Raw genomic sequence first — 18,914 nt, 5'->3', positions numbered from 1 at the left:
TTTCACACAAAACTTTTGGTTGGCCTAGTTTTAGTGTCATGATCTACGAATAAATTCAATTAGAAGACAAAGTAGAAGATATATATATATTATATATATATATATATATGATAAAACTTGGCCTATAATTTTATTCAAATTAGAAAAGAAAAATAACAAAGTAAAAACAAACCCTGAACTAGAAACAAAGGCCCATTAAAAACCCAATCCGTCCTACAATTCTAAAGCTTAAACGAGCCCAAACCTTAAAAAATACTCATTTCAAAACAAAACCCTAAAGAAACTACCTCGTAACCAGTTTCCATTTCTGACGATCCCTCTTCTTCTTCAACAATTTGTCTCTTCAAGCTCTGAAAGATAACTGTCAACCACGTCAAAACTTTCAATTGATCCAAGGCATCTCTGAAATGAGCGATTTTACTCGCTATTTTAGTTACTCTTTTACTAAAGAAACTTTGGATCTCAAATGCCTTTCCATTTTCCTATCATTTTCTTCTCTTAAAAAATAGAAATACTCTTTCTTCAACCCCTCAAATCTATTGTTTCCTTGTATTCAAATTTGTAAAGTTCCTTAGATTTTACATCATCCCTTCAACTTCCTCCTCTTCCACCTTGTATGTCAACCTTGACGGCCCTAACTATCGAACTAAAAAGACCAGAAGCCAAATAAGTATTCTCGCTCTCGATCAAACCTTCTTTTGCAAGTATATGAGCCACTTTGTTTGTTTGTCTCCTTGCATGCTTAAATCTACAACTAACAAAGTTGCTTCTTAATCTTTTAGCATCTAAAATATAAACCCTGATTTCATATCTATCCTCTTCCTCACTTAGTATTTTTTTAATAATAGCTAGCACGTCGCCATCAACTTCAACTCTTAAAAAGCCTGACTCTGTTTCGAATCTAACCGCCTAGACAAATGCGAGTGCCTCTGCTATAAACGTCGTCGGTATATGCCCGTTATTGTAAGCTTTTACTTTTAAAATATTACCAAAAGAATTTCTGATGACGATTCCTGTACATGACTTTTTATTTTGTTTACCAAATGCAGCATCAAAGTTGATTTTAACATTCTTTCCCTCCAAAGGATTCTAGTGTTCTTTTGCCACTATGTTGACTGGTACTTTCTTGTTAACTCTTTCTACCTCCCGTAAATATTCTACAATGAATTGCACCAAACTTGCCTCTGATTGTATCTTATTTTCATAAACCACTTTATTTCTGGCTGTCCATAATCCCCAATTTGCACACACTATTGTTTTAATTCGATGATTAAATTCTTTTTTGAATAAAACCTTTATCTAGTACTTATAGTATAATTGATCTTGCTCCAAGGTCCACCTGATACCCAATCTGGACCAAACATCAACTGCAAATGGGCAGTCTCGAAACATATGATCAGTGGTTTCAGTATTGTTTAAGCATCTTGGATAGTTTACTGTATTCCCTAGTCTGCATTGATATAGATTAGAGAAAGTAGGATGAAAATTATTTAGGGTTTTCCATACTAGGATTTTTGTTTTTGAAGGCGATTCAACCTTCCATAGCTTTTAGTACATGGTTTTGTAATAATTTGGTTTGCTTGTAAATTTGTTGATCTCTCAGTTTGTATTAAATTTTTGTAATCACTCTACACTGTGTAAACCCTTGAAGCTTCTCCTTGCCATACCACTCAATCCATTTTTTGTTCGAGAAGGAGAGACATGAATAGAATCCTTTCAACATTTTCGACGTGAAAGGTACTTCTTATTAGATCTTCCTTCTATTGATTTAAGCTTTTTTCAATTAATTCTGAGACATAAACTAGATTCTGATCGATTTCTGAATGTTGGATTTTATATTCATCAATGCTCAGAACCCACACCTTGTTCCAAAGTCATATATACTTTCCTGAACCAACTCGCCAACACATTCCTTTAAATCTCAAGAAGTCCTTTAGCTGATCATAAAATTTTTCAGGTATATGATGGTAATTTCCCCAACCTTGCTGGCATGAAGTCTGAATTTGGATAGTATTTAGCTTTTAATGACATTGCTAACAATGAATCTAGGTAACAAATTAAACGCAATCCTTGTTTTGCTAACAATGTCACATTAAACTTTGATAAACATCTAAATACCATTCCTATATCTTCTTTTAACTCCCCAAGCTTCCTCCAATCACACCAATGGATGTCACGTGCCTCCAAAATCTACCCATAATGTTTTCAATTCCGCACAAAATGATTTTTGTAACAAAAAAAATGCCATAGAGTAAATAGGAATTGCCTATAATACTATTTTTGTGAACACTTCCTTACCCCCAATTGACAAGAATCTTGTACTCCACACTTTAAGTTTGCTATTTATCCTATCTTTTAGGAGTTAGAAAGTTCTTTTTTTTATCCCTCCTACCATTTTCAGAAGCCCCAAATATTTCTCCAGATTTCTTGAGGTTCGGAATTCCAAAATGCTTACTATTTGCTCATTTGTTTGCTTCGAAACATTTAAGATAAAGAATGCCATTGACTTATTAAAGTTTATGCATTGACCGAAACAAATTTCATATTCTTGTAAAATGGTCTTAAGGTTATGGGATCCCTTTTATTTGGTGTCCCTAAATAAAATGCAATGACCCGCGAAAAGAAGATGCATAATTGTAGGGCCCTTACGACATACATTTTCCCTTTCATTAGTACATTTCCATGCTGCTAGCCTTATCAACAGTGACAAGCCTTCACTGCAAATTAAAAATAAATAAGGGCTTAAAGGATCACCTTGACGTGACCCAGCTTTAGTTCTAAAAATTCTTTCCGCTTTTTATCAAGATATCGCTGATTAAGATATTTCTTTCTGAATTTTGTTTGGATGAAATCCTAATTCATGCGATCTTTCAGTACCACTACTATCAAAGTGTTCCCCCACTGATACGCTCCGTCTTTTAACAGAGCTATTGCACATTTTAAACAATCATTGGAAGAATAAGATAGTTCATTTAAAACTCTGATAGTATTCTCTAACAAGAATTTAGCTTTTTTTGGGTCATCTTTAGCTTTACCACAGAATTCTTCTGCGTCATATTTACAAATTTTATCAATTGAAGGCCTATTTATACGGACCATTTTTGAATGTTGTGGAATAGAGGGAGTTGATTAGGGTACAGGAGGGGGTGGAGGTTGCTAAGCAATCGGAATTGTTCAAATAAAATTTGAAAACCACTCAGATATCATATGGAAAAAAGCTTCCCACGCCTCCTGCCCTTACAAATAGGCCCACTACTAGCTGCTCCTTGTACGGAGGTTTGAGCATTACTCTCAACTTCATTAGAATCAGCTCAGTTGGACGAAATCTTTTATCCATATGAAAAACATAATTAATTTAAGTTAGGAGACCTTACACTATCACAAGTTATAAAATGACATGTATTTCTAAACTCTATACATGCTACATTCAGTCCGAGAATCGACTAAATAGTAGCTCTGATACCACTAAATGTAACACTCCTAACCAATCTCCGTTGTCGAATTAGAGTTACAAAGTATTACCGAGAAAAGTAGAATATTTAGCTTCACAAGAAAAACAATTATACAAATTAAATTTTAACATTTAATAATTGGATCTAATCATGGTAAAACTTACAAGCCTTAAATTGAGCCTACGTGTCTTTAAAAATAGTTTGAGAACATTTTAGGATCAATTCGAAACAAATTAGAAAATTTTGGAAAAACTTGAAAATTTTGGAAACATAGGACAAACAGCCATGTGGCCTGGCTGTGTGAAATAGTACAGACCGTGTAGACATTCAAAGTCTGGAAACACGGTCATGTATCAGCTCATATAGGTATTCAAAATAGGGTCATGTAGCCGTGTCTCAGACCGTGTGAAACCTGCACCTAAAACATTAATGACACACGACCGTGTGGGGTAGCTGTGTGTGGCACACTGATAAACCGTAAATTATATATATTTTTACCCCATGTTTAATGCATTTTATGGATGATTTCTCATTAGAATTGGTGAATTCGATGCTCCTACTGCTTTAATTTTATGTTTTATACTTAGGAGAGCGTAGGAGAACGAAGGGAATGGGAAATGGGCCAAAAACGGAGAAAATGGGCCAAAGTACGAAATTATACGGCCTAGACTTCCTCACACTAGCAGACTACACGGCTGTGTCCATCTGGCAGAATTGGAGCACGACTCACACGGGTATAGTACACGCCCGTGCCATTCTAACAGGCTCAAACACGGCCTGAAGTAATCGCACACGGGCGTGTCCCTGCCGAGCCCAAGTTAAGTCCAATTCGGAAAAAAGGCCACTTGTGAGGGCCTCTAGGCATTCCAAAGCCTATAAATACACCCTAGAAGAGGAGAAAAAGGGAGACGGACAAGAGGGGGTAAGGAATTACTCCAAGGAAGCCGATTGATCCATCTCAGAAGCCGGATTCATCATCAAGACTGAAGATCTCTCCTCAATTTCCCTTCAGGAGTTTTGGGTTTTCTTTATATTTTGTATTCTTTATTCTTCTGAGATGTTTTCTTATTTAGTTATAAACTAAAACCCCTAAATACCTAAGGGGAATGAAACCTAAGACGAATCTTGTTATTATTTTCTGAATCGTATGATAAATATTTAACTTGTTCTTAATTATATGTTCTTAATTCTTGTTTTGATATCCCAGGATACTGATTCAAGACATGCTCTTATTCAGAGGAGGAATAGACCCTGTCTAAGAGTTCTTTTGTTATAATTAAGCGGAGTTAATTGCGTGCCTAGAAATAGGGTGACAAGATTTTTCCGGATTAGGGTGAAACCTAATAAGGGGATCCATAGATCGAGTTAATGCAACCCTAGAGTGTTAATTAGAGAAAAGTCTCGGTTATTCAATTTAGGGATTAGACATTATTAGTCTTGAATAGGGATAATAACTTAGGGATCTCTACGGAACAAGTTGAATGAATAAATCGTCCGGTTCGGAGCCAGAATAACAAGTAAAGTCTAGGTGGATTTTTCCTTAGGTATTGTCTCATGTCAATCGATTTTCCCAAAGGCAATTCCCTAATTATTTTCTCTGTGTGTTCTTAGTTTAGGTAATTAGTTAATTAAAATAGAAACCCCTTTTATTCTTAGACTAGATAATAAAAAGACAGTCATTACTAGTACTTTTAGTTTCTTTGGGTTCGATAATCCGGTCTTGCTAAAACTATACTACTGTTCGATAGGTACACTTGCCTACATCGAGATAATAGTTAGTTCAAGAACAAGTAATTATAAATATTTCACGAAACCTCGCGATCAAATTTTTGGCGCCGTTTTCGGGGAACTAAAATATTATGAACACTCAATTTTTATTACTTTAGTAATTTATTTTTCTTGTAATTTAATTTAATTTTATTATTATTTATTAACTTCTTTTTTCCTTCTCTTGGCAGGTTTTCATAGTTTATGACTAGAAGAAACCCATTGGGACCATTACTGTTTGACGAAGAAATCGATCGCACAGTTTGTAGAAACCAAAGAGAAATAAGGCAAAGCTTAAGATACACGGAGAACGAGCAAGAAGACGATCCTCAAACCCCAACCGAAGAGATGGCTAAAAACCAAGGCAATCAGCTACCTCATGCAATTGCGGCTAATCAAAATCCTGCTCCACGTACTATGTATGACTATGCTAAACCTTCTTTAACAGGAACTGAGTCAAGTATAGTTAGACCTGCTATTGCTACGAATAATTTTGAACTGAAACCTAACACAATTCAAATGATACAGCAGTTTGTTCAGTTTGATGGTTTGCAGGATGAGGATCCCAACACTCACTTGGCGAATTTTTTGGAGTTTTGTGACACTTTCAAAATTAATGGCGTTTCTGATGATTTTGAACTGCTATTGCTACGACTAATTTTGAACTGAAACCTAACACAATTCAGATGATACAGCAGTTTGTTCAGTTTGATGGTTTGCAGGATGAGGATCCCAACACTCACTTGGCGAATTTTCTGGAGTTTTGTGACACTTTCAAAATTAATGGCGTTTCTAATGATGCCATTCACTTTCAGTTATTTCCTTTTTCATTGAGAAACAAAGCCAAACAATGGTTGAACTCGTTACCACAAGGGTCTATTACTACTTAAGAACAAATGATCGAAAAATTTTTACAAAAATATTTTCCACCGGCTAAAACGACTAAGTTACGTAATGATATCTCTTCTTTTGTGCAGATTGACTTAGAAACACTTTACGATGCATGGGAGAGATACAAGTATCTATTGCGAAGGTGCCCTCACCACGGGTTACCTCTATGGCTGCAAGTTCAAACATTCTAATATGGTGTGAATCCCTCGACAAGACAGATGATTGATGCAGCCGCTGGAGGAATCAGCAACAACTAAACACCTAAAGAGGCTTATGAATTCATTGAAGAAATGTCACTGAATAACTATCAGTGGCAAGTCATGAGGACTAAGCTAACAAAAACAGCCGGCGTTTATAACGTTGACTAAGTTACTATGCTGTCAAATCAAGTAGAACTTCTCAATAAAAAGATTGATGGTTTACTTGGTTCTACGCAGGTACATCCAGTAATGAGGTGTGACTCAAGTGGAGGAGGTGTGCATACAGAATATCAATCCTTCAATCCTACAATAGAAAAGGAACAAGTCAATTATATGGGTAACAATAACTTTCAATCTCAAATTAACCCATACAGTAATACTTATAATGCAAGTTAGAGGAACCACCAAATTTCTCGTCGGGCGGTCAAGGAAATCAAAGACCACAACATCCTCCGGGCTACCAACAACTACCCTACCAATAGGAAAAGAAGCCAAACCTTGAAGAGATGCTCTCAAAATTTATATTAGTGTCAAAAACCCGTTTCCAAAATATCGAGGCAGCACTTAAGAATCAACAAGCATCGATCCAAGGCCTCGAAACTCAGATAAGCCAGCTATCCAAACTGATATCAGAAAGACCACTAGAAAATTTACATAGTAACACCAAATCAAGAGAGCATGTCAAAGCAGTTACACTAAGGAGTAGGAAAGTATTAGCGAAATCTGAAAAGAAGTTAGCACAAGAAGCCGTAGAAAGCGAAAGGAGGGAAGAAAAACCCAAAAATAGTGACAAACTAGTGACGGAGGAGTATAAACCACCAGTTCCATATCCAGAAAATTAAAAAAAGATCGTATTGATACACAATTCGGTAAGTTTCTTAAACTTTTTAAGCAATTACATATCAACTTACCTTTTGTTGAAGCCATCTTATAGATGCCTACCTACGCAAAATTTTTGAAGAGCTTCTAACAAATAAAAAGAAGTTCAAGGACTTATCTACAGTAGAACTCAATGAGGAGTGCTCAGCCATACTCCAAAATAAGCTACCAACCAAACTAAAAGATCCAGGAAGTTTTACTATCCCTTGCTTAATTGGTAGTCTAAATGTTGAAAAAGCACTAGCTGATTTAGGTGCTAGCATTAATTTGATGCCATATAAAATATTCAAACAACTTGGCTTGGGGAACCCAAACCTACTAGGATGAGCATTCAATTAGCCGATAGATCTGTTAAATATCCTAGGGGTATTATAGAAAATGTACTCGTAAAAGTAGATACATTTATATTCTCTGTTGATTTTGTTGTGCTTGACATGGATGAAGATATGGAAGTACCCTTAATTTTAGGGCGCCCATTCCTAGCCACTGCTAGAGCTGTGATTGACGTGGGAGACGATAAATTGGTACTTAGAGTAGGTGATGAGGAGATTATCTTTAAAATTTACGATGCTATGAGATTCTCTAGGGAACAGGATGATTCATGTTATTTCATTGACTCTATTGATCATATTACTCAAGACTCTTTTCAGGAAATTGTACAAGAGGAGACGACGGAATCGTATCCAGCTTAAGACAAGGAGACAGGAGAGGAACCTAATGACCATTCATCAAAACAAGTAGAATTTGAGGGCATTAAGATAAACGATGAACTTAAAGAAAAACCCTCTATTGAGGAGCCTCCCAAATTAGAACTTAAACAATTACCAAACCACTTAGAATACGCATTCCTTGGAAATAATTCTACATTACCAGTTATTATTGCTTCTAATTTTCAACCCAAGAAAAAAGAGGAATTAATCCAAGTATTAAAAGAACATAAAAAGGCCATAGCTTGGAAAAATTCTAACATTAAAGGAATCAGACTTTCATTTTGCACCCACAAAATTTTGATGGAAGATCAATACAAACCGTGTGTACAAGCTCAAAGACGTTTGAACCCCAACATGAAGGAAGTTGTAAAAGCCAAGGTAATTAAACTTCTAGATGCTGGAATTATTTATCCTATTTCTGACAGTTCTTGGGTAAGTCCAGTGCAGGTTGTCCCCAAAAAAAGAGGCATGACGGTTGTGACCAACGAGAAGAATGAATTAATCCCAAAAAGAATAATCACAGGGTGGAGAGTTTGCATAGACTACAAGAAATTGAATGATGCCACAAGAAAATATCACTTCCCCTTGCCATTCATTGACCAAATGTTGGAAAGATTATATGGACACATGAATTACTACTTTCTAGACGGACTCTCTGGTTAATTCCAAATCCCAATAACTCCTGAAGATCAAGAAAAGACGACATTCACATACCCATATGGTACGTTCGCTTATCGTAGAATGCCTTTTGGATTATGTAATGCTCCTGCCACTTTTCAACGTTGTATGATGGGCATATTCGACGAACTCGTGGAAGATATCATGGAAGTCTTCATGGATGATTTTTCGGTATTCGGTAACTCTTTCCATCTCTGCTTTAAAAATTTAAAACGAGTTTTAATAAGATATGAGGAAACAAACCTTGTGCTTAACTGGGAGAAATGTCATTTCATGGTTCAAGAAGGTATTGTATTAGGGCATAAAATTTCTAGTAAAGGGATTGAGATGGATAAATCTAAAATAGAAACAATCAAAAAATTACCACCCCCTAGTTCGGTTAAGGCTATTAGGAGTTTTTTAGGACATGCTGGTTTTTATAGAAGATTTATTAAGGATTTTTCTAAAATAGCTAAGCATTTGACTAAATTGCTAGAAAAAGATATACCTTTTCACTTCAATCAGGAATGTTTAGAAGCATTTAATACTTTAAAGGATAAATTAATTAATACTCCAATCATAATTGCACCTGATTGGAACTTTCCATTTGAACTAATGTGTGATGCGAGTGACTTTGTAGTAGGTGCAGTATTGGGACAGCGAAGAGACAAGCATTTTCAACCTATCTATTACGCCAGCAAAACCTTAACGGCTGCACAAGAAAACTATACTACTACAGAAAAAGAGTTGCTAGCTGTAGTTTTTGCATTTGATAAATTTCGATCATATCTCATATTGTCTAAAGTTTTTGTTTACACTGACCATTCCGCCCATCGCTACCTTTTAACTAAAACCGATGTAAAACCTCGACTCATTCGATGGATTTTCCTATTGCAGGAATTCGACTTGGAGATTCAGGATAAGAAAGGGGCTGAAAATCCCGCGGCTGAACATCTATCCAGGCTTGAGAAATCCAATACCAGAGAACTAGATGACGTTGAAATAAATGATTCGTTCCCTGAAGAACAATTTTTCACTATATCTAACTTCGAGGTACCTTGGTTTGCAGACATTGCGCATTTTTTAGCTGCTAGCATTATCCCAAAAGGGTTAACACACCAGAAAAAGAAGTGATTCTTTAATGATGTGAAAAACTACTTTTGGGACGATCCATTTCTGTTTCACAGATCTGCAGATCAAGTCATCAGAAGGTGCGTTACAGGATCAGAAACATCAAAAATATTGGAACATTGCCACTCAGGGCCAACCGGAGGACACTATAGTGGAACTAAGATCGCACACAAAATACTTGAATCAGGTTTTTATTGGCCTTCGTTATTCAAAGACGCTATCAGGTATGCTACTTCATGTGACAAATGCCAACGGACAGGTAACATATCTAAACGTGATGAAATGCCTCAAAACTATGTGCTTTCATGTGAAATATTTAACGTTTGGGGTATCGATTTCATGAGCCCATTCCCCAGTTCATTTGGGAATAAATACATCTTAGTAGCAATTGACTACATGTCTAAATGGGTAGAAGCCCAAGCTCTACCTACTAATGATGCTAGAGTGGTAGTATGTTTCTTTAAAAAACTCTTCTCGAGATTTGGAACACCTAGAGCAATTATCAGTGACATGAGCACTCATTTTTCTAATACCCAATTTGAAAAAACCCTTAAGAAATACGGAGTTCATCATAGAACAGCCACCCCATACCATCCTCAAACTATTGGACAAGTTGAAGTAGCAAACTGAGAACTCAAATAAATCCTTGAAAAAACAATAGAATCAAACAGAAAAGACTGAGCAACAAAAGTAGACGATGCCTTATGGGCTTACAGAACTGCTTTTAAGACTCCCATAGGGACATCACCTTATAGACTTGTTTATGGAAAAAGTTGTCATCTACCATTCGAACTAGAGCATAAAGCTTTTTGGGCTATTAAAATTTTAAACCTTGATTCTGAACTTGCAGGAAAAAACAGGTTGATACAGTTGAACGAGCTTGATGAATGGCGAGCCAATGCATACGAAAATTCACGCCTATACAAGGAAGCAACAAAGCGGCGCCATGATGTTCGTTTAAAGCAACGAAAACAATTTGAAGTTGGGGATCTCGTCTTACTATAAAACTCAAGAATCAAATTGTTTCCTGGGAAACTAAAATCACGATGGTCAGAACCCTTCGTAATTCAATCTGTTCTTCCATATGACACAATAGAGGTAAGTCACCCATCATACGGTACTTTCAAGGTAAATGGACATCGTCTCAAACTTTATAATGGTGAGAATTTTAAAGTCAAAGGAGAGGAACTACGACTCCACAAACTACCCTGAATAACCAACATGGTAACAATCAATCTTAGACTATAAACAAGCACTTCTCGGGAGGCAACCCGAATACTAACGGTTTTAAATTATTTACATTTCAAGTTTTAAACATTTAGGTCACTAACAGAGTACTTAAAGCATAGGTTCCCAACTCCACACGGCCTAGCACACGGTCGTGCTTAAGGCCGTGTGACCAACACGGATAGAAACACAGCCGTTCGATATGGCCGTGCAGAAACAGGGTAGAAGATTTCCCCAAACACGGGCTGTGATAAAACGACATGACCGTGCGACATGGCCGTGGTCGAATCTGCCAAATAAACATGGGCGTGCGACACGCCCGTGTCTAGTACCCGTGGACAACACTGCCAGAATGACACGGGCGTGCGCCAACCTACACGACCATAGGAAAAGCGAACCACGCCAGACATAGCCGTGCGACACGATCTTGTAGCCACATGACTTATATACACGGGCGTGCGAGAAGACCGTGTGGCGACATCTTAATTTACGACAAACACGGTCGAGCCACGATGCACATGGGCGTGTGCCCCGGCCGTGCCACTTGAAGAATTAGAATAATTATCTTATTTTATTTTTCTTTTATTAAGTTTTTAAGACTCATTAGTTTTTAAGATTCATTTTTTTCCTTTTCAAAAAAAAAAAAAGGCTTACCTTCTGAGTCAAGCTTGCCATCCAGAGTTATCTCCAATACTCAATCTCGCAAATCCAAGGATATCATCCGTTCTTAATACAGGAAGTTTCACTCCTCCCCTTATCTTATTTTTATACTCTAAATATCTATCTTTGTACATTGAGGGCAATGTACATCTTAAGTGTGGGGAGTATTTATTAATAACTGCCTTGTTCTCTTGAAAAGCTCTCATATCATATTTAGGATAAATTTTGATTGACTTATGATTTTGATTAATATATCTTGAATTAAAACATAGGCACTTATGCATTGATTATTTAAACTTTAAGACATTAAAGAATCAAGCATGATAAGTTGATTTTTAAGATTTTAAAATTATAGGTTGTTTTCCCAAGTCTAGGTATTACTTTGAATTGGAATTCACGAGTCTAAACATCAAAAGGCCATAATTTTTGTGAGATGTTTGAGCCTTTTGAGCATCTATTAATTCTTTCATGCTCACTTTCATTATTGCTTTGAGTGCGTCAGTATTGAATTGTTATTCTAGAACTTGCTTGATTATGCATGTCGAGACCACACCATTTGATTTGATATGTCAAAATGATTAAGGCACTTAGGATTAACCCACTCATGCCATGAAAAGCCTACCTCCATGATTAACCCCTAGTAAACCCCCTTGAGCCTAACAAACCATTTCTTGTATTACGCTTAATATTAACCTTTAACCCATTATTGTTGCAATCCCCTAAATTAATCCCTATTTTTGTCGAAATTTAAGTTGAATGAATTGCTTAGCTATGTCTTGTTCTTAATAATTAGTTTATGTTTTTTTTTATTTAACTTGTTCTTAAAAAAAACTATGTATACATATCTGTAATTTCATATTCTGAAAAAAAGCTCTGTTGTACACAAGTGAAGATTAACTCTTTTTCTAGTTAGGTAATTTTTCAATTTAACCTCAATTCTAACCCTTTCTTTCAGTTTGTGACCACACCCCCCTAACCAAGCCTCACTACAACCCTCTAAAGACCTTTTGATTGATGTATCATCTTAAATTATAGTGGTGGAGATTTGATTTTCATGTAAGCCTATGGTAATGACTTTTCATCGTTGACTATTGAGTGCTTCATTTATTGTCCTTAAACACCTCGAGTGATTTGAGTGAATCGTTAGTGAGGATCTGAAACTCTGTGATATTCTGAATCAAAGGTAGTTACTTAGATGCGGAAAGACACCTATGTTTGCATGATTAAATACTCAACTTGGAATGTTTGAAACTTTTATGTTCTTTTAGTTGAATTCTCAATGTATGATTACCTATGTATTGTTCTGAGATATTATCGATAGGAATTGTAAGTTTAGGAGAATTTATTTTGATTATGAGTTGGGAATTTTGCTTGAGGACAAGCAAATGCTTAAGTATGGGGGTATTTGATAAACCGTAAATTATACATATTTTTACCCTATGTTTAATGCATTTTATAGATGATTTCTCATTAGAATTAGTGAATTTGATACTCCTAATGCTTTAATTTGATGTTTTATACTTAGGAGAGTATAGGAGAGCGAAGGGAACGGGAAACGAGCCAAAAACGGAGAAAATAGGCCAAAGCACTAAATCAACACGGCCTAGACTTCCTCACATGGGCAAACCACACGGCTGTGTCCATCTGGTAGAATTGGAGTACGACTCACACGGGTATAGCACATGCTCATGTCATTCTAACAGGCTCGAACACGGCCTAAAGTAATCGCACACGGGCGTGTCACACGAGCGTGTCCCTGCCGAGCCCGAGTTGAGTCCAATTTTGAAAAGGCCACTTTTGAGGGCCTCTAGGCATTCCAAAGCCTATAAATACACCTTAGAAGAGGAGAAAAAGGGAGACGGAGAAGAGGGGATAAAGAATTACTCCAAGGAAGCCGATTGATCCATCTCAGAAGTCGGATTCATCATCAAGACTGAAGATCTCTCCTCAATTTCCCTTCAGGAGTTTTGGGTTTTCTTTATGTTTTGTATTCTTTATTCTTTGAGATGTTTTGTTATTTAGTTATGAACTACAACCCCTAAATACCCAAGGGGAATAAAACCTAAGATGAATCTTGTTATTATTTTCTGAATTGTATGATAAATATTTAACTTGTTCTTAATTATGTGTTCTTAATTCTTGTTTTGATATCCTAGGATACTGATTCAAGACATGCTCTTATTCAGAGGAGGAATAGACCTTGTCTAAGAGTACTTTTGTCATAATTAAGCGGAGTTGATTGCGCGCCTAGAAATAGGGTGACAAGATTTTGCTGGATTAGGGTGAAACCTAATAAGGGGATCCATAGATCGAGTTAATGCAACCCAAGAGTGTTAATTAGAGAAAAGTCTCGGTTATTCAATTTAGGGATTAGACGTTATTAGTCTTAAATAGCGATAATAACATAACTTAGGGATCTCTACGAAACAAGTTGAATGAATAAACCGTCCAGTTCGGAGCCAGAATAACAAGTAAAGTCTAGGTGGATTTTTCCTTAGGTATTGTCTCAAGTCAATCGATTTTTAGAAAAGCAATTCCCCAATTCTTTTCTCTGTGCGTTCTTAGTTTAGATAATTAGTTAATTAAAATAAAAACCCCTTTTATTCTTAGGCTAGATAATAAAAAGACAGTCATTACTAGTACTTTTAGTTCCTTTGGGTTCGACAATCCGGTCTTGCTAAAACTATACTACTGTTCGATAGGTACACTTGCCTACATCACGATAATAGTTAGTTCAAGAACGAGTAATTATAAATATTTAAAACCTATCACGAAATCTCGCGATCACACACGATTGTGTGATAGCCGTGCCCCAGGTCGTGTACTCTATTTTTAACCTCTAAAACAAGCCAAATCAAGAACCATATCTTGCGCACCAAGACACACCATACCTAGCCTATTTCACATGGTTAAAAGCACATTAAAAACATAAAAAAAATGTCAAATTTTCATCCATCCCATATCTAACCAATATGCCATCCAACGGCACCTCAATTCACACACCAATTCAATTCATTCAAAACTACGTTCCATACCTTAAACCTATATTATTCTCACCTACATATCATTGAACCACCTCATTCATATATCAAAAAGTCATATGTTATATACTTACAATGCATTTAAAAGTGACCAAAAGACATATATTTACCTATGCATTTACAATTTAAAAGTAAAACATATCACAAGAAACATAACCACATCACATTGTCCAAATAGCACAATTAAAACTCCTATTACATTTAAGCCCTATACATGCCATGTATAACCATAACCAAATTTTAAAAAAACTACCAAAATGGTCAATTGATAGTGTGGTAGAGTTCCGACAAGATTCCAACCGATCGAGCTTTTCGATAATACACAAACAGAGAAAAACAACTACATAAGCAACTAGTTCTTAGTAAGCTTGTATAAGAGGAACTTAAACTTACCGAACATAAAATGGTAAACCATTCACATTGCTCATTAAATCATATGGATATTTTACTTTCCTATCCACAACAATTCACATAGTTAGTAGATAAACTTAAAAACATATCACCTATGAAACAGGGCACATATCATGAAATGAATTTCCATATACATACCATTCGTCATATGTTTAATTAGTTCCCTTTTCATACCATTTTCACATATCATATTTTCCATTTCATATGCTCATTAACATAACCCAACTCATATGCATGCCTTTCCATTAAACCTTAATTACCCGTTGAACCATATAGAATAACATCAGATTCTCGAGAAATGCTCACACAAAGTAGGCATTTTCATATAACTGAAATAATTTCAATAATGCTCATACATGCTACAAAACAGGCCTCCTCACATGAGCTGTAGGTCAGGATGTTAGGTACACGATGTTGTCGAATGAGTAATGAAGAATCCGTAACAAATGTAGGACTTTAGCCATCAGTAGGACATCCAGGACTAGCCCTGAAACCATATTATCCCTAATGACATATCATTTGTATCATAAGTATTCACAAGGTTCAAATGGGACTAGTACACCATCCAATAACCAAAACATCGTATTATCATCAATTTAAATTATACCTAGCATAACATTAGTTAACATACAATCAAAACAAAAATTAATAAGTTTAATGCTAATACGAACTTACCTTGATTAAAATGGTTGTTACAAAAAAGTCAAAAACTAATCCGAGACTTTCGCTTTCACTCAATTCAAGTTCGGTTATTGTATATATTGATCTAAATAATAATTTCATTTAATTAAATAATTAAAATAGCTTAATATAATTAATTCTAGCTTATAACCCATTCTAATATGAATTTATGAAATTACCCTAACATTTTAACTTATGTACAATTTAGTCCCTAAATCCAAAACTTACAAATTAACCATTTTAACTAAAAATCATGCTAATTGATTTTAATAGGTCTACAAACAGACCATATTTTCTACTATTTAACATTATTAAAATTAAATTTTACCATTTTCGCAAATATGCTCTTAAAACTTAAAATTATCAAAATCACTTAACAAAATATGTCTATCTAAAAACCAGACTTAATAATCTATCAATTAAATTCAAAAACACTATAAATCCATTCATGGAAAGTCCCTATATTTTTAATAACTTAACAAATTAACCAATGGGCTAGCTAACAAATTGACCAATGGGCTAGCTAGATTAAGCTAATACGAGCTCAAAAACATAAAAATTACTAAAAACAAGACAAAGCACCATACCATGCAAGGAATTCTGATCGCGTTAGTTCGTGATAGGTTTTAAATATTTATAATTAATCATTCTTGAAACTAACTATTATCGCGATGTAGGCAAGTGTACCCATCGAACAGTAGTAAAGTTTTAGCAAGACCGAATTGTCGAACCTGAAGGAACTAAAAGTACTAGTAATGACTATCTTTTTATTATCTAGCCTAAGAATAAAGAGGTTTTTGTTTTAACTAACTAATTATCTAAACTAAGAACGCACAGAGAATAGAATTGAGGAATTGTTTTTGGGAAAATCGATTGAATGAAGACAATACGTAAGGAAAAATCCGCCTAAATTGTTCTTGTTATTCTGGCTCTGAATCGGATGATTTATTCATTTAACTTGTTCCGTTGAGATCCCTAAGTTATGTTATTATCCCTATTCAAGACTAATAACGCTTAATCCCTAGATTGAATAACCGAGACTTTTCTCTAATTAACACTGTAGGGTTGCATTAACTCGATCTATGGATCCTCTTATTAGGTTTCACCCTAATCCGGTAAAATCTTGTCACCCTATGTCTAGGCACGCAATCAACTCTGCTTAATTATGATAAATGTACTCTAAGACAGGGTCTATTCCTCCTCTGAATAAGAGCTTATCTTGAATCAGTATCCTGGGATATCAAAACAAAAATTAAGAACACATAATTAAGAACAAGTTAAATATTTATCATACAATTCAGAAAATAATAACAAGATTCGTCTTAGGTTTCATTCCCCTTAGGTATTTAGGGGATTTAGTTCATAACTAAATAAGAAAAACTCTCAGAAAAATAAAGAATACAAAATATAGAGAAAACCCAAAACACCTGAAGGGGAATTGAGGAAAGATCTTCAGTCTTGATGATGAATCCGGCTTCTGAAATGAATCAATCGGCTTCCTTGGAGTAATTCCTTACTCCCTATTCTGTGTGTCCTCTTTTCTCCTCTTCTAGGGTGTATTTATAGGCTTTGGAATGCCTATGAGCCCTCAAAATTAGCCTTTTCCGAATTGGACTCAACTTGGGCTCGGCAGGGACATGCCCGTATGACACGCCTGTGTGCGATTACTTCAGGCCATGCTCGAGCCTGTTAGAATGGCACGGGCATGTGGGATACCCGTGTGAGGAAGTCTAGGCCGTGTTGAGTTCGTACTTTGGCCCATTTTCTCCATTTTTGGCCCGTTTCTCGTTCTTTTCACTCTCCTAAGTATAAAACATGAAATTAAAGCATTAGGAGCATTGAATTCACCAATTCTAATGGAAAATCATCCATAAAATGCTTTAAACATGGGGTAAAAATATGTATAAATTACGGTTTATCTAATACCCTCACACTTAAGCATTTGCTTGTCCTCAAGCAAAATTATCAACTCATAATCAAAATTAATTCTTTTCAACCTATAATTTCTATCGATAATATCTCAAATTAATCCATAAGTAATCATACATTGAGAATTTCAACTAAAAGAACATAAAAGTTTCAAACATTCTGAGTTGAGTATTTAATCATGCAAACATAGGTGTCTCTTATCATCTGAGTAATTGCCTTTGATTCAGAATATCACATAGTTTCACATCCTTACTGAAGATTCACTCAAATCACTCGAGGTGTTTAAGGACAATAAATGAAGCACTCAATAGTCAATAATGAAAAGTCATTACCATAGGCTTGCATGAAAATCAAATCTCCACCACTATAATTTAAGATGATACATCAATTAAAAGATCTTTAGAGGGTTGTAGTGAAGCTTGGTTAGGGGGTGTGGTCACAAGCTGAAAGAAAGGGTTTGAATTGAGATTGAATTGAAAAATTAACTAACTAGAAAAAGAGTTAATCTTCACTACTGTACAACAGAGCTTCTTCTTAGAATATGAAATTACAGATATGTATACATAGTTTTTTTTTCTTTTTAAGAAAAAATTAAATAATCATAGACTAACTTATTACAAACAAGACATAGCTAAGTAATTTCATAAACTCAAATCTCAACAAAAATAGGAATCAAATTAATTTAGGGGATTTCAACAATAATTGGTTAAGGGTTAATATTGAGATTAATACAGGGAATGGCTTGTTAGGCTCAAATGTGTTTACTAAGGGTTAATCGTGGAGGTAGGCTTTTCATGGCATGAGTGGGTTAATCCTAAGTGCCTTAATCATTTTGATATATCAAATCAAATGGTGTGGTCTCGATATGCATAATCAAGCAAGTTCTAGAATAACAGTTCAATACTGACGCACTCAAAGCAATAATAAAAGTGAGCATGAAAGGATTAATAGATGCTCAAAAGGCTCAAAATCTCACAAAAATTATGGCTTTTTGATGTTTAGACTCGTGAATTCCAATTCAAAGTAATACCTAGACTTGAGGAAACAACCTATAATTTTAAATTCTTAAAAATCAACTTATCATGCTTGATTCTCTAATGTCTTAAAGTTTAAACAATCAATGTATAAATCCCTATGTTTCAATTCAAGATATATCAATAAAAATCATAAATCAATTAAAATTTATCCTAAATATGATATGAGAGTTTTTCAGGAGAACAAGGTGATTATTCAAGGATTTTTCTGATAATGACATGAATGCCCCCCCCACACTTAAGA

General features: G+C 35.2%; 1 long non-coding RNA gene and 1 other non-coding gene across 3 annotated transcripts; one reads left to right on the top strand and one right to left on the bottom strand.

The window, feature by feature from the left end:
- Positions 1-216: 216 nt before the first annotated feature.
- Positions 217-4,625, top strand: LOC108487446 (uncharacterized). Of its 2 annotated transcripts, none has more exons than XR_008272715.1 (4): positions 217-963; positions 1,050-1,118; positions 1,334-1,737; positions 4,043-4,625. It is a non-coding gene; the product is annotated as an uncharacterized LOC108487446 (long non-coding RNA). The 2 variants fall into 2 exon arrangements; XR_001871642.2 differs by having other exon boundaries at positions 4,040-4,625.
- A 1,539-nt stretch (positions 4,626-6,164) lies between these two features.
- Positions 6,165-6,270, bottom strand: LOC128282841 (small nucleolar RNA R71). The gene has a single exon (XR_008273194.1). It is a non-coding gene; the product is annotated as a small nucleolar RNA R71 (small nucleolar RNA).
- Between the last annotated feature and the right edge of the window lie 12,644 nt (positions 6,271-18,914).

Source organism: Gossypium arboreum, chromosome 10, assembly GCF_025698485.1.
Source record: "Gossypium arboreum isolate Shixiya-1 chromosome 10, ASM2569848v2, whole genome shotgun sequence".
NCBI lineage: Eukaryota > Viridiplantae > Streptophyta > Magnoliopsida > Malvales > Malvaceae > Gossypium > Gossypium arboreum.
This window is presented reverse-complemented; position numbering and strand designations above follow the sequence as displayed.